Source organism: Saimiri boliviensis, chromosome 2 (assembly GCF_048565385.1).
Source record: "Saimiri boliviensis isolate mSaiBol1 chromosome 2, mSaiBol1.pri, whole genome shotgun sequence".
In the NCBI taxonomy this organism is placed as follows: Eukaryota; Metazoa; Chordata; class Mammalia; order Primates; family Cebidae; genus Saimiri; species Saimiri boliviensis.
Window position 1 is genome coordinate 128,646,252 of NC_133450.1, and position 26,711 is coordinate 128,672,962.

The 26,711-nt window shown below is 47.7% G+C and overlaps 1 long non-coding RNA gene across 1 annotated transcript; it reads right to left on the reverse strand.

Moving 5' to 3' along the window:
* Window positions 1-11,166: 11,166 nt before the first annotated feature.
* On the reverse strand, window positions 11,167-15,003 carry LOC141582796 (uncharacterized). Its single transcript, XR_012515682.1, has 3 exons — window positions 14,790-15,003; window positions 13,470-13,677; window positions 11,167-13,143 (listed from the first exon to the last, which is right to left on the reverse strand). It is a non-coding gene; the product is annotated as an uncharacterized LOC141582796 (long non-coding RNA).
* Window positions 15,004-26,711: the final 11,708 nt, after the last annotated feature.

The following is a 26,711-nucleotide window of genomic DNA, read 5'->3' on the forward strand; positions in this document are numbered from 1 at the left end:
ATGATCATGAAAAAGAGAAAGAACACAAATCATCAATACCAAGATTTAACAAAAGATGATCACTGCAAATCCCGCAGATAACATTATATCAACAAATTCAACAAGTGCCAGGAAATGGACAATTTGCTGAAAAATATCCCTTCCCAAAACAGAAATACGAAATGAAATAGAACACCTTAATAGACCTACATCTACTTTAAAAACTGAATTTGTTATCAGACCCCTCCAGACTTGGCATTGGTGAACTATGTCAAACATTGAAGGAGGAACACAGGCTCCTTCAAAAAATCAAGGATAAAGAGAACACTTCTCAAGTGATTTCATGAGACTAAAATAATCTTCATACCAAAACCTGACACATACATTGCGAAATTGATTAATTTTGCAGACAAGTACAGTCCAATATTTCTCATGAAAATACAGACGCAAAAAATCTTAATAAATTATTAGCAGCTAGAATCCAACAGTATATTTAAAAGACCAAAAGGATTTATCCCAGGAGTATCAAGTGTTTAAAGATTTGAAAATCAATGTAATTTACCATATAAAAAGAAGAAGGAGAAAGTAAAAAACATATGATCAATTCAACATCCAACCCTAATACTCTCAGAAAACTAAGAATCAAGAGAATCTTCCTTATCCAATAAAGGACATCTGTGAAAACACTATGCTAGCATCATACTAAATGCTGAAACATTGACACTGTCCTCCTGAGATACAGAATAAGGCAAGGATATCCATTCTCACGACTTATATTCAACATTATACTGGAGGTCCTGGCATTGCAATCAGGAAAGAACAATGGGAAAAAAGGCATGAAAATTGAAGAGGAAGCAATAACACTGTGTCTCCCTGAGTCAGGAACAGGAGACCAGAGTCTGCATATGCCTGGGTGCTGGAACTTGGTCCATGTAGAAAACTCTGGGGTGAAATAAACCAATGGGTTCTGGACACCTGGACCACAGTGGGGAGGAGGGAGCCCCAGAGTGCCAGGTTCCCTCCCTCGGGAGGCAAATCAGGGACACTGTGCAAAGAAGAGAACAGAGCGCAGGGAGGTGAGCTGCTACCCCTGCTTCATCCCGGGCAGGGCAGCAATGGGGCCACCTGCCCAGGGACCCCCAGTGTCATACTTGCCGGTGGGTGGAGAGGAAAGACGGGCCCAGCCCGAGTCCTGTCCAGGGCCGGAGGAGGACATAGAGGCCCTGAGCCAGTGGATCTGGGCTTGTTCTCAGTCACAGCGTGGGCTAGACAGTCAGTGGCTGGGACCACTGGGGTCAAGGGTGGGCGGAGGTGGCACACAGGACAGGCCCAGCCAGGGAGAGCCGTTAATTTGACCATGTGGCCCAGCAGCACCACACCCCAACTCCCGGGCTCCACTCCCCTCCCCTGCCCCTCCTCTGCAGACACGCACACCCATTCCCAGGCGTGGTCGAGCATCCTTGGAGACTTCCTCTCAACTTAGATCCTCAGAAATCAGACGCTCAGTCCCTCTGGGGGCTACGAAACGCCTTTAAGAAGCTGGAAATGGGGGTGGCAGGCCTGCCTGGGTTCAGAGGCAAAGACACAGCTTCCAGCAGTGGCGAGAGCCAGGGTCAGGCACAGGTCTAAGGCCACATCCCAAAGGCCTGAGGTCTAGGCCCCTGAGGCTGCTGCACCTCGGCCCTCCTCCCAGGCACCTTCTCCAGGCTCCTCTGGCCATAGCTCGCTTCCTCCAGACGCTGCAGCCACCTAGTTTAGACACTCCTGCTGCCCTCTTAGCCAGTGTGACCATTTGCAGTGCTGGCATCCAAAAGGCCCCGGAGCCAGGGAACATGGCACCTCAGAGTCGGGCCTGGATGAGCTGCCCTTGGCATGCCTCACCTGCCCCAAGACACAGGGGACTGTGCCTGTGTGGTCTCCACTGCTGTGCAGGTCCCAGGCCCCAGAACACCTCAAAGGAAGGACCCAGCGCCTATAAGCAGGAGACGCCAGGGTGCTTCGGGCCCTCAGGCAGCCTGTGGATGGGAGACCTGGGGTTGGGCGGGGGTCCCAGGTGGGAGTGGGGGTGGGGCCAGCCTGGGCCAGGCCCTGACTCAGACACGTGGGTTTCCATCCTGTCCCATTTCCTCAGGCTAAGGCTGAAAGTCTCCTTCAAGCTGTTAACACTTCAGTGGGAATTAGCTTCTCAGATAAGCCAGTCCCCAGCAGGGCTCTGAGACAGAGGGCCCAGAAGAAAAGTATGAAAGTCACCAGTCAGGACTGGGATGCCCCAGGAGACGGCTGGAAATGACCCCAGTGTCACCTCATATACCCTCCACAAATAACTGTCCTGTCATCTGTCTCTGCTGCTGAGATTCCCCGTTGGGGATGGGAACATCCCCCCACTGTCTCTGACAGCCCTGGGCGCAAAAACCAGCTCCCCACATGCAGGGCGTGTGGCTGGCAAATCACTTACCCTCTCTGAGCCCCTAGACTCTAACCAGCAGGGGCCCTGCCCCAGCCCTCGAGTCTTGGGAAGCTCCAAGCTTTGAGGCACCCTCCTCAAATTGTCTGAGACCCCTGTGGTGCCTGGGACAAGCCCTGACCTGGACTGATGCGAACCCTAGTTCCCCTTCTCCTCATTTGGGGTGCTCTCTAACTCTACCCAACCACCACCTGATGTGGGGTGAACCAGCTGTCCAGAGGCGCCCTGGGAATGAGCTGCGTCTGGGAGGGAGGCCTAGCAGGCCGGCCGCTCGGCTGGAGGATCCATGCTTCTTTCGTGAGGTCACACGAGGCTGGGCCATCGGAACGGTGCATGTGGGGTGACCCTCACCCATGTCAAACACAAGGCAAGTTCAAGTCCACCACCAACACTTGCACATGAGCCACAGCGTGAGCCTGAGTACTGGTTCCCAGGTGCTGACCTGTCTCTGTCCTAGCCAGGGTGCTGCTTCAGTCCATGCCACTCAGGAGGCACAATCGTGGCCGGCACTAATCGGGTAGCCCTGCTGCTGGCAGCCACACCCTCCACCGCTGCACTCCATGGGTCAGCTGTCCTCCAGGGTGCTCAGAGACCACCGCCCACAGTGCCAACGGGCCCTCCATCCATGTCTTCTCTGCCTTCTGCTGGAGCGGGTGTTGCACTCCTCAGTCAGCCTCAGGATGAGTGAACCAGGGTCAGATGCTTGCTGCATGAATGCAGTGGCTGTTCTCATCACCCACTGGCTCTGCAGTGCGGGAAGGCAGGGCTCCATCAGTCCCAAGACAGGACACAGGGAAAAGAGATGTTACCTTTGTGCTGCGCACTTCCCAATGGCAAATTTAGCATGACCAGAAAACAGATTCATTCCCATTTTCCCACCTCCTCTGCGTACAACTTGCATTTATGGTCCTGTCAACAAAAAGAAGCCACGGATGGTCGCAGTGGCTCACATCTGTAATCCAGCACTTTGGGAGGCTGAGACCGGTGAATTGCTTGACCTCAGGAATTGCTTCAAGACCAGCCTGGGCAACATGGCAAAACCCCATCTCTACCAAAAATACAAAAATTAGCCGGGCATGGTGGTGCATGGCTGTGGTGCCAGATACTTAGGAGGCTGAGACGGGAGGATCGCTTGAGCCTGGAGGGCGGAGTTTGCAGTGAGCTGAGATCGCGTGCCACTGTACTCCAGCGACAGAACAAGATCTTGTCTCCAAAAAAAAAAAAGAGAAGCCACAACCTTTGGAGCAACAACCCCAAAGCCAACCAGGAGGAGCCCCAGTCTCCCAGAACAAACCCGAGGAGCCCGCAGTTCCTGCACTGGCAGGCCAGGCTCACTCCTGCAGACCCCTTCCCTGGAATGCCCTCCCCTCCCCTCTGCCACTCCACCTGCTTCCTCCAGGCCTGATTCTGCAATGGCCTCCTCCAGGAAGCTCCCTGACACTCCCAGGAGTAAGGAAGAGCACTAGAGGTCTTGCCCTCTCAAGGCCCGGGCCCCCCGAGTCCCCATCCCACAGTCACCTGAGGCATGTCTGAGCTGACTGCCTAGACAGCGAGGTTCAACAATGAGCATCCCACCTGAAGTCAGAGGCCCAGGCTGTGTGACGCTGGGCCCATTCCCTACCCTCTCTGGACCCCAGCATTCTCACGGGCTGAGGAGGGATGAGACCCCTGCCCTGCAGGGTTCAAGAGAATTCGAGGAGCAGCGGGACCACCTGTCCCCACTGGAGCACCAGGCGTTCACTCAGTCATTGGTGTTACTCTTTCTCTCACCTGCTACTTTGCCAGAGCCGGGGCAGCCCAGGGAGGAGAGGGCCCCACCACAGCCCTCAGGTTGCTGCTGGGGCAAAAATCAACCCGACAATGACAGGAGGTGTGAAGAACACTGGGCCTCCAGCGAGGGCCTGAGGCAGCCAGGGGAGGCTTCCAGGAAGAAGTGGCAGCATGCTCTGTTTCCTTGCCCATCTCTTGGGCACTAGTGGCAGGCACTCGTTTATACCTCACAGCACCCGGTGAGGTTGGTAAAGTAAGGACTTTTCCCATTTTACAGATGAGAAACTGAGGTTTCGTCTCACAGATGGTACACTCAGGGCCAGGTGGGAGGAGTGGGGGAGGTTCCAGGACAAGAGGACCAACAGCGTGGAGGCAGGAAGCAGCTGGGTGTTTTGGGGGGCTCTGGGCACTTTGGCCAGGGACTGGGTGGGAGACCAGGAGAGGTGAGAGCAGGAACTGGGGAATGGCAGGCCCTGCGGTCTAGTCTGCATGCTGGGGCCACAGGGAGCCATGGATGGTGCTAGGCAGGGAGGAACCCGGTCAGATGGGTGGTTTAGGAAGATGGTTCTGGATCCAAGAGGGAAATAGCTCAGGAGGCAGGGGAGAAGGTGTGAGGGAAAAGGCAGCAGGCAGTGCAGACCTGAGAGGCTCTTGCTGGAGCCCAGGGGTCACTCCTGGCTCTCAGAGCGAGGACAGTGGGGTGAGGAGCTTCTTCTGTCCCCAGCTCTGGGAAAAGCTTCTGCTTTTCACCTCTAGGCCAGTGTCGTCTCCCAGCTCCAGATTCACGTGGCCACCTGCCCGGCAGCAGCCCCATCCACAAACAGTGAATGGGCCATTAGCTCCCACCCCCCACCTCGAGCTCATCTCCCAGCCCACTCCACTGCCATCCTCCCCATCTCAGCAAAGGGTAGGCACCTCCCTCCCTCCGGGGCTCAGACCCAGACCTGGAGTCATGTAGCTCCTGTCTGTCACCCCAGCACCCGGCCCACCATGCAGCTCTGCTGTCTCCTCCCATCCAGATTTACCCCAAATCCAACCAATCCCCTCCACAGCCACGGCCCCGGTCTGGGCCACCACCTTGCTGTCCCCGGGACCACAGATGGGGCCTCTCAGCAGGCAGCCGCAGCCCTCACCCCACAGCATGGTTCTCACGCAACCAGAAGCACCCTGAAATCCTGCACCAAATCGCCACCTTGCTCTGCTCTAGACCCACCAGGAGGGTCCAGCTCACTGGCAGTCCTCTCCCACGACACACCTGACCTGGCCCCACCCCTGCCCAGGCTCATATTCCGAGGCCCACTTTCCCCTCTGCTGGCGTCCTGGGCACTCCCCAAACTCACCTGCCTCAGGGCCGGTGCCCTTGCTGTTCCTGGCAAGTTGAGTCTTCTCTCTCGTCCCCCTCCAGGCGCAGGCACATGGCATGCCCCCTGTATTTATTCCACGTAGATATCACCTCTCCAGCCCGGTAACTCTGGGACCCCGCTTCCCGTCAGTCTCCATCCCCTCGCCCAGATGTTCTCCACAGCACTGCAGGTTCACCGTGCATTCGGTCATCAGCTCACTGCTCACTGCCTGCCTCCCTCTCTAAACTGTCAGCGCCCCCGAGGCCAGGATCCTGACCTCCTTATTCACGAATAGAACGCCAGTGCCCAGATGGGGCCTGCTGTGAGCAGGGCAGAGCGTGTGCACTCACCGAGTGAGCCAGCCAGTGAGCGGCCACTCCACCCCACCCCTACGCTGCCCATCCAGGGCATCCTTTCACAGCCGTGGCTCCCCCGAGGCCCCTCAGAAACGAAGGCTCAGAGAGGGCGGCAGACATGGACAGGGTCACGCATGCTTCCCTTCCTCCCCTCATGGGGTCACGGTGTGTCTAGAAACCTCCAGGGCCTGTGGAGTAAGGAGAGGCCTGACCTCACACTGCAGAGGCCACAGCAGGGCAGGGAGACTCCCGTGCGTGCTATTCCAGGGACACAGGGCCTGGATGCTTCAGCGGGTCCCTGGGCAAGTCAGGCTCCTAAATGCCCCAATGGAGGTGCCTGCAGTAGCAAGAACAAGAAGGGCAAGGCACGCATCAAAGCCACAAGGCACAGGCTGCCCACACCTACTGGCTGTGTGACCCTGAGCAAGTGACATAACTACTCTGTGTCCCCATGCTCTCATCTGTAAAGTGAGAGTGGCAATTGTCACTCCCTGCCTGACAGGGATACGGGAGGATTAAATGAACCAATATCTGAAAGTTCTGAGCATGATGCCTGGCCTACGACAAGACCTCAGAAGGCATTAGTGTGAACAGTAACAAGCAATAATCATGCAGACTTCATGGCTCTGTGATGATGGTGCCTGGCACTGACCTCTGTGTTTGTTCTAATTCTCTCGAGACCCCTGAGAATAACTGCCACACGGATGTCAGCACAGGGGCTGGGCCTCCCATGTATTCCCTAGCCAACTGTGCTTCTACCAGCCAATATGTAAGTTATGGCTTCTCCTCTGTGGTTCAGCATAGGGAGCACCAGGAGACATGCAGGGACTCCACCAAGGTCACACCAAGAGTGCCAGTGGGGCCCAGTCCACCCTCCTCAAGAGGGGCCCAGCCCCTGCTCCAACTCTGCGCTCCCTGTCCTGTGCTCCTGTAACACCTCACCTTCACCTTGCAGAGGAGCCACTGCCATGTGGCTGTTCTTGATGGTCTACCTTCCCTATAAAAGCCAGAGCTGTTCATCAAAATGTCCTGCACCGGGGCCTGAGTCACAGCTGGTTCTCAATCAATATTTTTTAGTGGACAAGTAAGTAGGTGGGTGGGTGGGTGGGTGGATGGATGCGTGGGTGGGTGGGTGGATGGATGCGTGGGTGGGTGGGTGGATGGATGGATGGATGGATGGATGGATGGATGGATGCATGCATGCATGCATGGATGCATGGACTGACAGATGGATAGGTGGATGGATGTGTTGGTGGATGGATAGTTAAGTGGATTGGTGGATGGATGATGGATGGATGGGTGGACGGATGGATGCATAGATGGACACATGGATGGATGCATGGATTGACAGATGGACAGGTGGATGGATCTGTTGGTGGATGGATGGATGGATGGATGGATGCATGGCTTGACAGATGGATAGATGGATGGATGATTAAGTGGATTGGTGGATGGATGGATGGATGGATGGATGGATGACGGATATATGGATGGATGGATGGATGGATGCATGGACTGACGGATAAGTGGATGGATGGGTTGGCGGACGGATGTTTAAGTGGGTTGGTAGATGGATGGATGGATGATGGATGGATGCATAGATGGATACATGGATGGATGCATGGATTGACAAATGGATAGGTAGATGGATGGGTTGGTGGATAGATGGTTAAGTGGGTTGGTGGATGAATGGATGGATGGATGGCCATCAAGGCACTCATGCCCTCTAAGCCACATCTAGGAATCGTCTCTAAAGAGGTAGTGAAGGATTTCCAGAGAGACTCACCTACCAGTGCGGTCATCGCAGTGCCAGAGAAGGGGAGATGCCCAAATCATCACAAACATCACTGTAAATAACACATTTCTCTACACCGAAGGGCACTTCTCCACAGTGGAATATTATGCAGCTGTTCAAAGCCGGTTTTTGAAGAATGACTGCATGGCACGGGAAACTGTTGAAATAAAGATTACTGGGGAAAAAAATCAAGATCAGAAAAACTGCATGTGGAGTAAGATCTCATGCCTATTGGGAGGAAAAGTCTCTTTTTGAGTATTTGCTTGGACAAAGTTCTCAATACGTATATACTGGAAGGCCTACTTATCTCTCGGTGGGGGGATTACAGGGTTTTTCTTCCTAGTGCGTTTCGATATTATCCAAATTGCATTTTAGGGTGCAGACCAGAGGGTTGGTCCTGAGTTGGCCTCTGTCTCTGAACTTCCTTCCCTGGGGAGCAAACAGGAAAACCCCCACCTTCCCCTCAAGAAGGGAGGGGTTCCTAAGGTCAGAAGAGTCATGGAGGGAGGAAGCACCCTGACCTAGCCCTTCCAAACATCAGGATACATAAAACTCCAGGCCCTTACTGCCTGCCGCTGAGAAGTAGCATTTGGGAGCCCTGTCATTGCCAGCTTTGCTGTCTCTCTGTGTTTTTCTCACCTTACACATTTTCTGCAATGAACAAGAACAACTTTGCAAGTCAAGGGAAGAAGGAAGGTACAGAGAGACAGCCAGGGGCGTTGGCTGGCCTCGCATCTTTCCAGCCCCAGCCCCCCCTCCTGCGTGGGCCAGCTGCAACCTGCTGGGGCTGAGGCGGGAGCCAGGCTTGGAGGCGGCGGACTGCGTGGGGCATGGCTCTCGGCGCTGCCCCTGACCAGCTGAGGACACTGGAGCCTCTCGCTCCAGGACTCAGTTTCCCCATCGGTGAAGTGAGGAAAGCCACACCCCTCTGCTCAATGGGTATCTGCAGGAGGAAGGAATGCGAGGCTGGTTGTGGGGCGGGGGGCGGGGGGCCTCCTTCCGATTCTTCCTGAAGAAACTGTACAGAGGAGGCGGGGAGTGGGAGGGGGCCTGGGTCTCCGAGGGTGGGCGCCAGGATGCTGAGGCCTCGCAGCTCTTGGGTCCCGTGGGAGCCTGAGCAGAGTCACGCCCGACATCCTCTCTTGTAATTACGGGAACTGCAGAAGCCCCGGAGGGCGGCTGGTTCAGAGACCGAAACAAAGGCAGGATCGGGACCCTGGATCAGAACGGGGTCCACGCGTGAGCCTCTGTAATTAACGCTGTGCTGTCAAATTACGGGAAAATATATAAAACATGTAATTGCTTTTGTATTTTGGACACTCATTAGGAGAATAATAAATATTATTTATTAATATGGTAATGAATCATCTCGGTTTTTAAAATTAAACATTAAACCGCTAACAAATTAGATGTAAATTATTAGGCCCAGAGTTGATGGAAAGGGCTCCCCGGGGAGGGGCCGCTGGGCTCCTTCTCTGCAGAAATGAGCGCGTGGCCCTTTAACGAGGCGCGGAGGCTGCGAGCGGCGCGGGGTGACTCGAGGACACGCTAGGACGCGGGCGACTCGCGGGGACATCCTGCCCCCTGCCGGCCGGGAGCGGGACCGCAGCGGCCCAGCGGGGAGCGTCCCGCAGCGGAGGTGGCGTTTCCTTGCGATCTTTCCAGAAGCAGTGAAGCTCTCACTGCACCCGCGCCCCTTGCGTGCCAGGCAGCCACCCGCTGGCGCACACACTGGCTGCACAGCGCTGTCAGGGGTGGGGCGCGTGGCCTGGAGCGAGCCTGCTCGCGTGAGGCTGGGCCTGGGCTCCTGGCTGTGATGCCACCACCCCCAATCCCCATGCACGCAAGAGAAAGCAGCTTCTAGCCTCATCTCACACACGGGAAAGTGAGACTGAGAGATGCGTGGCCTGGCCGGGGTGTACAGCCAGTATCCGGTGGGCCTGGGATGCCAGCCCAGCCCCGCGGGCCCCAGTGTGGCCTCCATGGAGCGGGACCCCGGGGCTGTCCCCCTAGAGCCTGTGAATGAATGGGGTTATTGTTTCCTGAGGGCTGACTCTCACCAGGCACATGGTTTGGCCCAATCAAGTAGGCAGTGTGCCCTGTGCCCATCTTACGCATGAGCAGACTGAGGCACAGAGCAGCTTCAGTGACTTGCCCAGGTCAGAGGCAAGGAAGCAGGAGCAGGAGAGAGAGCAGGTCTTGCTGAGTCTAGAGTCAGCTCTGGACCACTCCCGGCCAGGCTGTTTCTCCCTCCTTCCAGGAGGAGGACAGGCAGCCCCATCTGTGCCCACCCCTGCAGCGCAAAAACAGGGCAGCTTCCTGGCCGCTGGCTGTGTTTCTAGGGATCACCTCAATAAAAGCAAGAAAAGGAATCATTACTCTCTTAACCAGTACATGATTCAGGGCTTGGAGACCTATTACTCTCATCAAGAATGCTGCAGCAGTCACCCTGGGTGCAAGGTGACTTCCCTGGGAAAGACTTCCAGAAGTCCGGCTACTGGAACCAAAGCCTGGGACAGCAGAATCTTGGCATGCATCTTATGAGAATCTTTCTCCTATGTGTGTCCCAACTTGCACTCATTTGGGAAGGGACTGAGAAAAGAGGGCCTCCTCCCCACGCAACCAACAGCACCCAAGAGATGGCCCAGGCTGGCAGGGTTGGAAAATTCCAGCTCATCTATGATCCACTCCTCTGGTGGGCACTGACCCTGAGCCAGCCGCACCTGCCCCCACACCTGTGAGGAGCAGAGGTCCACAGATGCAGCCTCCTGTGGTCTGGGGCCCTGGCTTTTCTCCTGCCTTCTCTTGTGTGTAATCCCACCCCTTGGCGGTGAACACAGCCGCCCCTGTGTCAGCTGTCTGTATTCAGTCAAGACGTCGTGAGTACTTCCACTGAGGAGCCCTCGCTTCCACCTCCACACTCCCTCGGGATTATGAGTCCCAGCAATGGCCACCGAGCACTCAGGATGCTCGCTCCTGGCTCTGACTTCACGTCACTTTCTCAACACGTTATAGGTGAAGAGCCTGCCAAGTGGCCAAGCCGTGATTTGGTCCCAGAGCCCAAGCTCTGTCCTCCCCTTGGGTATGTGCTGCCTGCCCAGGCCGGGGCGTGGCCCCTCAGACATGCTCAGGAAGTATCTGGGGATGAATCAATGAATGACTGCTTGAGGGCCTTTGCCTTTCTCCCCTGCCAGGCTGGGAGCCTGCAGAAGAAAAGTGGGGCTGGCTGCGTACCTGGAAGGAGTCACGCTCCTCTCTGGCCTGGGACTCCCCACTTGAGCAATGGGGTGCCGCAGGGTATTCCAGCAGGCCCTGCAAGGACATCACGGGAGCGTAGAGACCCAGGACCGGCCGTGCTCCCAGCCTTGTCTGAAGCCTCCCCTGCCCCATATCTGGTTTGAGGAGCAGGTTTCTCACCCCGATATGATTCTCTTCCCTGCCCCTGCTGCCCTCCTGCCCCACGCATCCCAGCATGGACGGACAGGACTTTGAGCCCCCTGCCTGGGCCCCTGCCATAAGAAGGGGATGTGTTATTGCTCTCTCTTGGGGCTACTCAGACACCAACTAATTTGTTTCCCTCTTGCCCCCCTCCCTTATTGATCAATGCTTTAGCCGAGTGGCTGTTAAATGACTTGTTCCCATAGCAACCATCAGATACATGCTCGGATCTGATGTGTCTGTTTCCTGAGCCAGATCGCCTCCTAAGAGCTTGGAGAGAACAAATCTCCTTTCATATCCGTCACTGTTTTCTGAAAGGCACAGGATATTGTTCAGAACAAGTCATTTTCTTAAGACAATATTAAAAAAAGAACTAGGTTTTTTCAGCAGATATAAAGTTGTTTCATAAGGTGTATCATTTTTAAGAAGTATGAAATCAGATTGTAAAACCTTTGACCAAGTTAATCTTTCTTCTGAGCACTTTTCCTTCTGCATAAAAGGAAGTACAGAAACGTTCTCTGCATAAAGATACTCCGCTGCATCATTTATAAAAAGAAAAATTGAAAACAGCCTAAAAGCACAACAACAGATGATTCAGAAGAACTACGGTTCACACACCTGTGAGGGTATCACAGAGATGTTTAAATGCGGCTTAGAAGAGAGACACATAGATGTCAACGATGTGAAGTGAAAAAAACAAGATTAAAACTGTGTCTGCACGGGTGAGCATAATGAATGGAAAACAAAGCTAAATTATGTAGAGGAAAAAATACTCAGGGAAAACAAACACAGTGAAATGTTGACAGAAGCGTTTCTTGCTGGCAGAGCCATGGGGTTTTCTTCCTTATTCACTTACTTAATACATATTTATTGAGCACCTACCACGGGCCTAGCCCTGTCTGAGCCATTAAGAACACAACTGTTATTTCTACTGCCTATATATTCCCAAATGTATTTAAAACTATGTTTTGAAACTATGCATTTTTTCTTTTCCTTATTTTTGTTTGTTTGTTTGTTCTGAGACAGGCTCAAGCAATCCTCCCACTTCAGCCTCCCCAGTAGCTGGAACTACATGCGTGCTCTCCTACACCACGCTAATTTTTCTCTTTTTTGTAGAGACGGGGTCTCGCTGTGTTGCCAAAGCTAGTCGCAAACTCTGGGCCTCAAGCAATCCACCCACCTCGGTTTCCGAAAGCTCTGGGATTAGAGGCATGAGCCACCATGCCCAGCCAAGTATAATTTTTTTAAGGCAGGGTACATGTTTCACCTGCCACGTTGCCAACAAATAAACACTGGTAAGGAGAGGACACAGGAACACCAGCCCTGGCTGGTGGAAGAATGAATGACCACCACAATGAATGATTGCCAACATTTAAAACTGACACACTTTTCCCAGCAATTCCACTTAGAGTCATCGTCCCTATAGGGATTCTCTCCACATTTATCGTGGGATGTTTATAAAGCTTATTTACCATGGCATGTGACTGCTGGAACCCTGAATGCCCCTTGCCAAGGGACTGCTACCCAGACCGTGGCTCCAGCTCAGGAAAACAGTGAACTGTAAGAAGAATGAGGTGATTTGCCGGTGTCTGAAACACAAAGGTGAGGTCCCTAAGGGACAGAGCAAGGCACCTGAGATCAGAGTCCGAGACCAGCCTGGCCAACATGGTGAAACCCCGTCTCTACTAAAAATACAAAAATTAGCCGAGCATTACTGCGGGCATCTGTAATCCCAGCTACTCAGGAGGCTGAAGTAGGAGAATCGCTTGAACCCGGGAGGCGGAGGTTGCAGTGAGCCGAGATTGTGCCCAAGATCCCTGCTCTTACCCTATCTCACCTTGGTGATCCTGGACATGTCTCTTCACGAACTCTGTGCCTCAGTTTCCTCATTTGCACAGTGAAGACGCTGATGCCAGCCTGGCAGCTTCCTGGACAGATTTCTCGGGATGTGCTGTCTGACAGGCCTTCCGCACGGGCCTCAGGCACCTTTTCTTCTTCCTGAGATGGAAACACCAAAAATTGGTGCATGGTCGCCAGCAATCCCCACACTACAACCTCTGTCCTCTTCCTGCAGACCCCTCAAAAATCATGAAAGGCAGCCTGCAGCAGGACTCAAATGAAGGGCTTTCCCTGGGGGGGGGCTGCTGGCCTTTGCCTACAACATGCTCAGCGTAGTTTTTAAAGCTGTCACATACCCCAAGCTGGCATCTTCTAGTGTTGAGGTACAGCATCTCAATGCATCTCAACGCATCTCAGTGAAAAATTTCTTTTTTAATCCCCAGGCTGTCCCTTTCTCCTCCAGTCCTGGATAAACCTTCACTCACCTCCACCCTCACCAGCTTCCACTCAGAGAGACCCAGCCCCTCGAAGCCAGCCAGCGGGAACCACACCACAGGTTAAGTTTGTTCAGATACTCCAGGTTATTTGAAAACTTCTGAAATCTTTTCCTCGAAAGAATCAAAGTCCCATTGTGAGAGGGAATCCAGTGCTTTCTTAAAAGTACTAACTCAGCAGCTGCAGGAATTTGCTGACCTGAAGAAAGAGCAAGGAGAAAAAACACAGTCACCCCTGCCTTCTGACACGCATAATCGTGGCTGGATTCTAGATTAGAACAAACGGGACACAGGTCAGGGAGTGATCCCAGCTTCTGTGCCTGGACTCCACTTTTGATTTTGCAGGACAGCGCACCCAGACCCGGCCACAAGGGGGTGGTGATTCAGCCAATTCAGCTGGGGTGAGCTCCAGTGGGGGAGTGGAGGAGAGTCCGCAGGCCACTGGCCCTTAGGGGAAGGTGGGGAAGAGGGCTCTTTTTAATTTTTCTGGTCTGTTCCACATAACTGAATGCCAGGGACCCAACCTGAATGGACGGGGAGTGCCAGAGACAGACCTGACTGTGCACTAGGGGATAATGTCCGTCACCACCCGCAGGCATGTGTGCCTCTCGGTCCTGCCCAGAGGACAGTCCCGAACCACTGATCCGAAGCCTTAAAACCCTGCATGACTTTTGGGCCAGGTACGGTGGCTCACGCCTGTAATCCCAGCACTTTGGGAGGCCAAGGCAGGTGGATCACAAGGTCAAGAGATCGAGACCATCCTGGTCAACATGGTGAAACCCCGTCTCTACTGAAAATACAAAAAAATTAGCTGGGCATGGCAGCGTGTGCCTGTAATCCCAGCCACTCAGGAGGCTGAGGCAGGAGAATTGCCTGAACCCAGGAGCGGAGGTTGCGGTGAGCCGAGATCGCACCATTGCACTCCAGCCTGGGTAACAAGGGCGAAACTCCGTTTCAAAAAAAAAAAAAAAAAAAAAAAAAAAAAAAAAAAAAACCCTGCATGACTTTTGACCCAGGCCCCACTGCTCGAAATGGTCACATAAGAAAAGAAACAGGACCACTGAGCGACTAGCTTGTGTATGACCACAGCATTTTCAGCAGGTCAAGCAGAAAGTGCCTAACCTTCACAAGAGGCCCTGAGCAGAGCAAAAGCAAATTTCAGTTCAGCTGCATCCGAAAATATGAAGACATATATGGTCGTGGCTAAAACCATGAACACGCAGTCTCCCTACACTATCTAGCAGATTATCAGCACTCTGGACAGTCTGTTACTATGCAGAGACCTAGGAAGACCCCCAAAAAGAAATGTACCTAAATGTTAATGGTGGTCACTTCCAAGTGACTTCTCTTTTTTAATTTCTCTTCATTTTCTGATGCTTCCCACCATCCACTAACGTATCTTTTGCTGATTCTGAGCATGGCGTTGGGCACGTCACTTCACCCCTCTGAGCTCCAGGCTTCTCACCTGTACAATGAAGGCAGCACCGGCCTCACGGATTTGCCAATATATGCAAAATGCATAGCTTGCGGCCTGGAAGATCATAAGCACCCAAATGTTAGCTGTTTTTATTTTTCACTCAATTTTCTACATATAAACATGTCATTGTGCTCCGTGCTGGGGATATGGCGGTGACAGCTAAACTCCGGAAGAGAAAGATTAAACCAACACTCACAGACGATTAATCCACTGCCGTGAGGACCAATGATTTATTCATTACGGGGGGGGGGGGGGGGAGGCTGAAGAGCATTTATCAGGGAAACTTTGTTGAGAATTTTGATCATTATCTTAAGAGCAATAGGAAGCCTGACACTGAAGGCTTCCAGCAGAGCTGTGAAATCGGAAGTTCATGGCTGAAGCACTCACCGTGTCCACACTGTGGACTGAGAGCGGCCCCAGGGAGGCGCCTTTCCAGGAGGCTGCTGTGCAGGTGCGAACCAGGGAGGAACTGCTGCCCCTGCAGACGGGGCAAAATCGACAGACCCCAGCCTCTTCGGGAGGTGGAGTCTGCAAACCCTGGACACAGTGATGCCTCGAACGGGCACGTGACGGCATGCTGGGGTGACCCCAGGCTTCCAGCCTGAGGAACTGCGAGGATGGTTCCAGAGACAGGGGCCTCAGCAGGCCTGGGGCGCTGCGGGGTGTGTTTGTTTGGGTCATGCTTGGTTTGAGTCATGCTTGGTTTGAGGTGCCCCGGTGGGGGAGGAAGGTGCCCGAGGGGAGGTCCCGGAAGCAGAGCAGTCTGCGGTCGCTTCCAACTCCGGATCCGCGAGAGGCCAGGGGTTCACCTCACTGCATCCGGGAGAGACACCGGTTAGGGGATGCAGGACTCCCCAGCGCTGGAGCGCCAGGCTGATCCAAAGCCCAGACGTTCTCAGAGCCCGGGGGGCGGGCGCAGGTGTTGCGCCTCCGACTTGGAGGGGCGCGGGGCTGGGAGCCTCGCCGGCACACGAGGCTGCTCGGGGGACCGGACCCCTCCACGTTGGTGGCCGCTTTCCTCTAGGGTGGGCGCGTGGCCGCCTCCTCCAGGCAGTCCTCCGGCCCGGCCCGCGAAAGCCAGCTCAAAAGCCTCCGTGCGCGGGCCTCCCCCCAGGGGCGCCCTTCCCAGCCCGCGCTCGCCCTCTCCGCCTCGCCCAGGCTCGCCCCCTCCCCTGCCCCAGCCCTGCATCCCCAGCCCTGTGCTCGGGCAGCCCCCTCCGCGGGTGCTTACTAAACATTGAGGAATAAATGAATTTGTGAGGGGAACGGAGACCCAGACAGAGAAGCGCGGGGAGAAGACAGCCACGATGTTCCCAGCCCTTCTCCCGGTGGGATCATGAGTCATTTTATGTTCCAGCCTCTACGCTTCAACACCTTCCAGATTTTCCTCCGTGAGCTGGCATCTCTGTTGGAGTCAGAAAACATAATTTTTCTATCACTGTTTCTGAAGATGTGCTAAATGCCAACCAAAGACCAGGGTGCTCTGGGGAGGGGACCAGGCGGGCTCTAGCTTTGCAAGGTGCCAGGGGTTGTTTGTGGGGGCCTTGCCTGCTGCTCCCCCCGCGCGGGGCAGTCGTGGGGGTATTGTGCTTGCCTTCGGGGCTGCCAGGCAGCCTCCTCCAGCCCAGCTTCCCCGGGCCCTAGAAGGAGTAAGTGGGCAATCTCCAGCACTTGCTTAAGCCACATACACCCCCAAAAATGTGCATCCCCTTTACTGGGAAAGTGTTTACAGCTGTGTTATGTGGGCGTGTGTCCCAGGCCCAGCATGGGCCCCTGATGGTGAGCAGTGTTGGGTACAGCTGGGAGCCCGGACTCCACCCCAGCTCTGCCCCTGGGATGTCCAGGGCCATGCCCATGCCCAAGCCTCCTTTTCTTTGAATGGGACTCACCAGGCACATCTCCAAAGGAGGTTGTGAGTACTAAGTACTCAGAACTTGCCAGGGTGCTGGCACACAGTAAGCGCTCAATAAGTGCTGGCTACTGTGAGAGTAACATGAAGGGAACTACATGGGGCACTGGACCTCACTTTCCCCAGTTGCCCATACTCCCCTTTGGCCCCACCAGTGTGGATGTGGCTGAGGGTGACGTATGTCCGTGGAAGGCCAGCTGACAGGCTCTGGGACAGCCGTGACAAGTTAATGAATTCTCTGCGGTTACTCAAGGCACATGTCTGGGCCATGAGGACTTCTGTCTGCTGCACTGACCTTTAAAGGGGCACATTTAATACCCACCAATCACTCATGCTCCGATTGAACGTTTGGAAAATGAAACCTGTCTGAGCTGAGAGTGATCACTCATCCCTGTCGCCCCTCACTGTCACTTTTTTCTGAATCATAATAAAACTTTGCAAAACTGTTTGCTTCCCTCACCAGCCTGTGCTGTGAAGATGGTTGGTGAGGGGGGCACTTTCTGGCATGGCTGGTGGTGAGGGCCATCCCTGTGCGCTCCTGCACACACCCTAGCCCACACCAAGCCCCGCTTGTGGGGAGGGGGCTCCAGCTCTGCCTGCACACATCGCCTTTATTTTAATCCCTTAATAACCTTCTTCGCATTCAACTTTCCATCTATCCATTGGAAAAACATTCATCAGGGATCACCTCAGTTTAAACGTCTTTGGCCACATAGAAAATAAGCTAAAACCATGAAAACATGTATCTCATACAACAGGAAGTCCAAAAGCAGAGTGGAGTTCGTGTGTGGTTTCAGCAGCTGGGTGTGGTCCTCAAAGACCCTGCTGCCTTCCATCTCAGCCCTGCTTCCCCACCTCTCCACCTCAGCATTGGCTTCAAATGCGAAAGGGAACCAAGGCGGTGGCCACCACCCCACTGTAGCTGGCCCCAGCACTTCTCTCAGTAACTCTTTGGGAGTAATGAACCCTAAATTCAGTCACTATTAGTCTGGCACCTAAGATTGCAAGGGTAGCCCCTCTCCAGAGAGTGCCCTAGACACTACACCCAGTGGCACCACCCTGGCCTTCCCATCAATCAGCCGACAGTCAGATTTCATCTAGCTACCAGCTTTATTAGTGAGGTTCTTTGCTCTGCAAAGATTTTTCATCTTCTTTCTGGTTAGCTCTTGTTTTAATTCTATCCTTAGAGATCTAGATTTTGTTTCTTTATCTTAGTGGTAATGACTCTTAGTGTTAGGTGTTTCCAAATAAAGTGTAATTGACTTTGTTAATTTTTCTGACTGATATTTCTTGATTGCTCTTTAATTTTATTTTTAAAAATTGATATTTACAATTAGCCATTCTGATTTTTTTTTCTTTTTTTTTTTTTGAGAGGAAGTCTTACTCTGTTGCGCCCAGGCTGGAGTGTAGTGGCACAGTCTTGGCTCACTACAACTTCCACCTCCTGGGTTCAAGAGATTCTTCGGCCTCAGCCTCCCAAGTAACTGGGACTACTGGCGTGCACCACCATGCTTGGCTAATTTTTTGTATTTTCAGTAGAGAAAGGGTTTCTCCATGTTGGCCAGGCCGGTCTTGAACTCCTGACCTCAAGTGATCTGCCTGTCTGCACCGCCCAAAGTGCTGGGATTACAGGTGTGAGCCACTGCAACCAGCCACCAGTCTGATTCTTAACAAAAGTTCATAATACATTTTTATTTCAGAAATTTAAATCAATTTGTTTTAGAAATTCAAAAATAATGCTTAGGTTTTGTTTTGTTTTGTTTCTTTGGAGATGGAGTCTTGCTCTGTCACCAGGCTGAAGTGCAGTGGCTCAATCTCGGCTCACTGCAACCTCCACATCCTGGGTTCAAGTGATTCTCTGGCCTCTGCTTCCTGAGTAGCTGGGACTACAGGTGCCCATCACCACACCCAGCTAATTTTTATATTTTTAGTAGAGACAGGGTTTGACCATGCTGGCCAGGATGGTCTCGATCTCTTGACCTCATGATCTTCCCGCCTCAGCCTCCCAAAGTGCTGGGATTCCAGGCATGAGCCACCGCACCCAGCCACGTTTTTTAAAAACAGGAATTTAACATACTTGAAGCAAATCAATACATTAATAGGGGACTATCTGCATTTACAGCACCAGGAAATCTATCTTTTAAGAAGATAGATTTTAAAAAATCTATCTATCTTTTCATTATTATACATTTGTGTAAGTAATAATTGCATTGCATGCCATTTTCAGAAATTTAATTCCTGAATTAAATGCACATCAATACCTTCATACATCCTATTTTATTTAGTCCATGCTTCAACTTTTTTATTTATTTTTAAACTTTTAATAATGCAGACAGCCTTTTTAAAAACTCTTTAAAATCAATTTTCAGAAGCTATAAAGGCCTCTGGTCTCCTTAAGCATTTCATATCCACATGGATATACTTTCATAGATATTTTTATATTCTCTGCAATTGACAACATTTTAATTAAGGCTGGAAAGTTATCACAGTCACAAGATAACCAATAATTCCCCCAAAAAGTCTAAGTCGTTAGCTAGGCAACATAATGAGAATTATCACACATTGGGATTTGTGTGCTCCTCACAGTTATCCCTTTTCCGCCTTAAAGTCTTATTTGGATGGGAAAATTATCCAGAGAGGCAAGGGCGCCCAGTGGCAGGCACCACCTCACCACGTGACATGCTTTTTGCCCAGAGAAAGAAGCTGCGACCTTTTCTAAGCATCCACAAGCACGAATTAAGAAACAAAGTTCTTGGCTGAGATCGATTGCCCTAGTATCCGATGGAGCCCAAGATGCAGGATACAAGGTCAAGCGATTACCAGCTAAAGCCAAAATGACTCACGTAATTGCAGAACCACTCATTCTAAGAGCCTGATTGGAAATCGTCAACACTGTGTCTGGAACAAATGAAGCAAAGGAAATGGAAAAGGTGACATTTTCAAATAATATTATTAGTAAATGAATTGACAACATGTCAGATGACAAAAATGACACCAAGCCAAAGTCTTATTAAGTCAAAAAAGTTTTCACTGCAGATCGATAAATCTATATATTATCACATTGGTCTCAGTTAATAACACTAATTGGAATCTCAAAAGAAAAAGGCTGGGGAGGACACTGTTTGTTCTTTTGAGTAGTCCCAAAACAAATTACAGGGAATGAACCATTCAAACTGGACAATTAATACTTTGAGACACATGCTTCCTTGTGGAGGTCCTGCTGTGTTGCGTACAGATGTGGTGGCGCTGATGGAAGGGTAGAACAGCTCTCCACCAAGAGTTTGTTCTAGAAAACCCTGAGATTCCAGTAATACATGGCATTATTCATAGCCTCTGGTATAGAAAGTTTGCGTGCAGATCTGACATCCACGTTAAATTACATGATCAAATGAGTGACTCTAATAAAATCCAAGCTGTAACAGAGCCGTCTGTTTCAACGTTATATGAAAAAAAGGTGTCATCAGAATACTGGGCTCGGCTGTTCCATGCCAAAGTGGCTGTCCAAAGAATGAGACTTGTCGAGAGCTTAAGAGCTAAGAGAAGAAATGGGGGTGGAAAAGTGTAAATGATTCTCACTCAGCTTCTCACTTGGCTTCAAAAAATGATGTACTTAACTTGACATTTTTGAGCACCTGAATGAACTTAATTGGAAATTGCAAGGACTGTCAGGCCAAGCTGTCTTTCAACCATTCAGGTTATGAAAAGCCATTTCAAATGTGCAAGAACCCAGGAAATACTGTACTCAAAAGACCTTCCCAAGAAAGCTACTAGAAGGCTGATGGAAAGCATTAAGTATGTATAATTGTAGGTCTCAGACTAACATAGAGATCAGAGTAGAAGAATAATAGATAACTATTATATGTTCTGACAAAATAGAAATAATGCAACTTAAAATGAGAGGAAGAAAGAGAGATAAAAGAGAAACAGAACAAACTCATTGATTGTCACATAAATAATAGGAGGCAGACAAAGGATGTCACTTCATGCTGACAAACCAAATAGTATTAGTTTTCACTGTGTGAAATTGACAATATCTGACCATCTTTTCCCTACAAAAATGCTAGTCCTATATTGCTGAAGCTAATTAAACATTACAAAGGATGTTAGAATAAAGACAGTCACTCAATCAAAAACACAAATGTGCTTAAGTTGCAAAAGAAATGTAAAAACACAAACACACTACAATGTAGGCAAACTTTGAAAATACTATACTTAGTAAGGTAAGCCAGACACAAAAGGACAAATGTCTAATTTCACTTATATAAGGTACTTAGAATAGGTAAATTCATAGAGACAGAAAATAGAATAGAGGCTGCTTTGAGCTGTGGGGAAAGGAGAGATGGGGAGTTATTGCTTAATGGGCGCAGAGTTTCTGTTTGTGGTAATAAACTATTTTGGAAATGATGGTGATAGTTGCACAACAACATAAATGTACTTAACACCACTGAATTACACACTTAAAAATGGTTAAAATGATAAATTTTACGTTTTACCACATGTTTAAAAACTAATGTAACAAACCTAAACCCACTGACTTGTACACTTTAAATGGGTGAAATGTATAGTATGTGAAGTAAATCTCAAAGCTGTTTAAAAAAAAAAAACACACACACACACAGAAAAAAGGAAGTTATGCTTTAAAAAAAATAAGAACAAGGAAAACAGGCGGCATGGAGAAAGAAACAATAAATATATGTACAATAACATAGTAGAGTGGAGACCAACATATCAGTCATAGAAGTAACATGAATAGGCTTAACTCACGTATTAAAAGAAAAAGATTTTCAAAGTGGTTGACATTGTAAGCCAACGTTCTAAACCACAGTGATTTAGAAAGACTGAAAATCAGAAAAATGGCCATAAACAAGCAGGGATTTGACTTTGCTTATATATGGCCACCATTTTCAGACAAGGTAGAATTCAGGCCAGAAAGCATCAAGTGTGAAAAAGGTATTACATTATTAGGCTAGTGGAAGTTTAACAGTTAAGAATACCTATGTGGCAAGCAGCACAGAAACCACTTTACAAAGCAGAAGATAAGAAGAAATGGACAAAAATATACTACTAATAGGAGACTTACAGACTGCTCCTGGTCAAATGAACAACAACAAAAAAAAGGAAGGCTATGGAAAAACTGAACAATATATTCAGTAAGGAAGATCTTCTGGTTATGTGTAAAATTTGCATTGCAACAGAGATGTAACTTCTTCTCAGACATGCATGGAACACTCACCAAAACAAACACACACACATTAGATCACAATACTCTTCATAAAGTAGAAATGACAAAAGTAATCCTTCTTGGCCATAATACATTAAAAGTAGACATTAAAAACTAATTTAAAAATTAGTTTTATGCCTGAAAATTTACAATCTCTCTCAAATAACTGTCAGTTGAGAGTCAAAATACAAATGGAAATTGTAGAGTTTTAAAAAAAAATAATGGCAATGCTACATATCAGCATCTTTTGGAGGTTGTAAGATGGTTATCAGAGAAAAATTCATAACCTCAAATACTGATATGAGTAACAAAGATAAGTGAACTAACTTTCCAATTCCAAAAAAATAGAAAGCGAAGTAAACCAAAAGAATGTGCACTAAGGAAATAACGGAGGTAAAGCAGCATGCAGGTAAAATGACGCAGCCAATTTGGGAAAACAGTCTGGCACTTCCTCAAAAAGTTAAACAAAAAAAATTAACATATGACACAACAATTCTGCTCCTAGGAGTATACCCCAAAGGAATGAAAGCATATGTACACACAGAAACTTGTAGATGAATTATTCATAATAACCAAAAGATAGAAACACCCCAAATGTCCTTCAATGGGTGATAGATAAACAAAATGTGGTCTATCCATACAAGGGAACATCAGTCAGCCATAAAAAGGAACAAAGTACTGATACCTGCTACAACTTGGATGTACCTCAAAAATGTTATGTTAAGTGAAAGTAGCCAGACACACAAGGTTACATATCGCCTGGTTTCTTTTATATGATATATGCAGATTAGACAAATCCACAGAGACAGAAAGCAGCTTTTTTTTTTTTTTTTTTTGAGACAGTTTTTTTTGTCTCCAGCCTCCAGGCTGGAGTGCAATGGCTCGATATTACTTCGCTGCAACCTGCAACCTCCGCCTCCCAGGTTCAAGCAATTCTCCTGCCTCAGCCTCCCAAGTAGGTGGGACTACAGGCACGCACCACCACGCCGAATTAATTTTTGTATTTTAGTACAGACGGGGTTTCACTATGTTGGCCAGGATGGTCTCGATCTCTTGACCTCGTGATCCACCCACCTCGGCCTCCCAAACTGCTGGGATTACAGGCTTGAGCCACTGCACCCAGCCAGAAAGCAGCTTTTCTAGGAAAGTGCGATTTACCAAAATTGATCCCAGTAAAGACAGGAAGTTGAAACCACCTAGTTTCACAGAAGAGATAGAGAAAATTGTAAATATATGTAAGAAGAAACAGAATAAAACAGAAACCAACAAGATCAGTTAACTATAAAAGTAGGCAGCTTAAATACAAATTTGTAAATGCTCACCTTACTCAGAGTAAGGGAAAGAAAATGAGACTTGTCTGAGTATACCTTTTTTAACTAATTTGACTTTTAAATTATGTTAATATATTATACATTTATAAAATAAAATTAAATAAGATTTGGGGGAAAACACTGAAATTAGATCAACAGAAACGAATATGACTGTATATCAGTTCTATATCATAACCATATAGAAGAAAATAATAATAAATCCAAATACTTTTTAAACACATTGATCTGTTTGTGTAGAAGAAGAACTTAAAGAAATCCTGAACTTTATTGAAAAGTTTGTTGTTGGTAGTGGATTTGGGACTGCAATCCCTAAACTATTTTCTATGCATTGTAAGATTGAGCAAAAAGTAAATATATGGATGTTATTGAAAATAAGTGTTCTTTTGCAGAAAAGATAGATGCAAAAATGAAATGGGAAGAGGAAAAGAACTTCAAGATGTTGGAATGAAATCAGAAGTATTGGTATGAAATAATTTTTGAATATTTACTTTTTAATCTGTCTCCACTAAACTATCCTAGAAGCTGATTAATAGGCCTGGGGCAAAATCAGTCCTAACAGAGAAATTTATACCTATAAATCTTCCATTAAAAAATAAGAAAGATCGCATATCAACTAAATTTACAACTTAAGGAACTAGAAAAAGGAAAACAAACCAAGACCAAAGCTAGTAGAATGAGGGAAATAGTAAAGAGAAACAAATTTTAAAAGAAAACTAATAAAGGAAATCAATGATACCAAAAGTTAGCTCCTCAAAAAGATCAGCAAAATTGACACTCTTTTAGCTAGACAGACAAAAAAGAGAGAGAGAGATCACAAGCACTCAAATTATTGAAATCAAAAATAATTTCTAAATTATTGGGAATACTATCAATTCTACAGAAATAAGTAGGACTGCAAGAGAGCACTGTGAATAATTGTACATCAACAAGTTAGCTAACCTAGATGATACAAACAAACATCTAAAAATCAAAAACTTGACAAGACTGAAATATAAGAAAATGGAAAGTCTGAATAAACCTGTAACTGGAAAGGAGATTTAAGCAGTAATTTAAAATCTTCTGACAAAGAAAAGCTCTGGATCTGATGGCTTCTCTAGTGAATTCTAAAAAGCATTTAAAGATGAATGAATACAAATTCTTCTCAAACTTTTCTAAAAAAACTGAAGAGGAGAGAACACTCCCAAACTTACTCTGTGAGGTCAACATTTGCTGATATCAAAGCCAGACAAAGATACCACAAGAAAACTACAGACCAAGATTCCTCAGAAAATTATGCAAAATTCCTCAACAAAATATTAGCAAATTGAATTCAGTAACGTATTAAAAGGATTATAGAGCATGACTAAGTTGGATTTATTCCTGAAATGCAAGGATGTTTCAACATATGAAAATCAATGTAATATACCACACTAACAGAATAAAGGCAGAAAAATAACATGATCTTCTCAACTGATAGAAACAAAGCATTGTATAAAATTAAACACATTTTCATGTTAAAAATACTCAGCAAGTCAGAATTTAAAGGAAACTGCCTTACTGTAATAAAATCCATATGTGAAAAACCCATAGTAAATGTCATATTCAATAGAGGAAAGACTGAAAGCTTTTCCTCTAAGAAGTAAGGTAAGTAAGGATACCACTGTTACCACTTCTAGTCAACATAGTGCTGAAAGCTTTTCCTCTAAGGAGTAAGGTAAGTAAGTAAGACTGAAAGCTTTTCCTCTAAGGAGTAAGGTAAGTAAGGATACCACTGTTACCACTTCTAGTCAACATAGTGCTGGAAGTCCTAATGAGAGCAACTGGGTAAGAAAAAAGGCATCCAAATTGGAAATGAAGAGGCAAAATTATCCCTGTTCATAGATGATATTATATGTAGAAAACCCTAAAGATTCCAAGAAAAATACTTGTTATAGAACTAATAAACAAATTCAGCCAAGTAGCAGGATACAAGGTCAACAAGCAAAAATCAGTGCATTTCTATACACTACCATTGAACAATCCAAAAAGAAAATTAAGAAAATAATTTCATTTATTATAGCACCAAAAAGAGTAAAATACAAATTAACCAAAGGGATAAAAGATATGTACAATGAAAACTATAAAATATCGCTGAAAGAAATTAAAGAAGACATAAGTAAGTGGAAAAACATCACATTTTCATGGATTGGAAGGCTTAATGTTGTTAGGATGTCAGTACTACTCAAAATAATCTACAGATTCAAGGCAATCCTGATCAAAATCCCATTGAGGATTTTTCAGAAATAGAAAAAGCCATCCTACAATTTATGTGGAGCCAAAACAATCCTGAAAAGAAAAACAAATAACAATAAAGATGGAGGACTCACATTTGTTGATTTCAAAACTTGACATAAAGCTATAGTAATCAAAATAGAGTGGTATTGACATAAAGACAAACATATAGACCAATGGAATAGAACAAAGAGTACAAAAGTCTTGCATATAAGGTTGAATTATTTTCTACAAAAATGTCAAGACCACTCAGTGGGATAAAGGCAGTCTTCTCAACGAGTGAAGCTAGGAGAACTAGATACCCACATGAAAAAGAATAAAGTTGGACCCTTATCTAAAACCACATACAAAAATTAACTCAAAATGGATTAAATGCCTAAACATAAGACCTAAAATTATAAAACTCTTAAAATAAACATAGGGCAAAATCTTCATAACATTGGACTTTGCAGTAATTTTCTGGATATGATACCAAAAGCACAAAAGAAAATAACAGAAATATTTGACTTTATGAAAATTGAAAATTTTTGTGCATCAAAAGACATAATCAACAGAGACAATCCACATTACAGAGAAAATATACAAAACTCTTTAAACTCAAACAAATAACCTGATTCAAAATCTAGCAAGGATTTGAGTAGACATTTCTCCTAAGAAGTCTACAAATGGCTGATAAGCACATGGAAATATGTTCATCATCACTAATTATTATGGAAATGCAAATCAAAACTACAATGAGATACCACCTCCCATCCATTAGGATGACTATTTAAAAAAAAAAAAAAAAAACAGAAAATAACAAGTGTTGGCAAGGATATGGAGTAATTAGAGCCTTTGTACATGGTTGGTGGGAATGCAAAATGATACAGGCATTGCAGAAAATAGTATAGCAGTTCCTCAAAATATTAAAAATAGAATTACCATTTGATCCAGCAATTCCACTTTTGGTATATACCTAAAATAATTGGAAGTAGGTTCTCAAAGAGCTATTTTTACAGCCATGCAAATAGCACCATTATTCACAATAGCTAATACATGGTAGCAA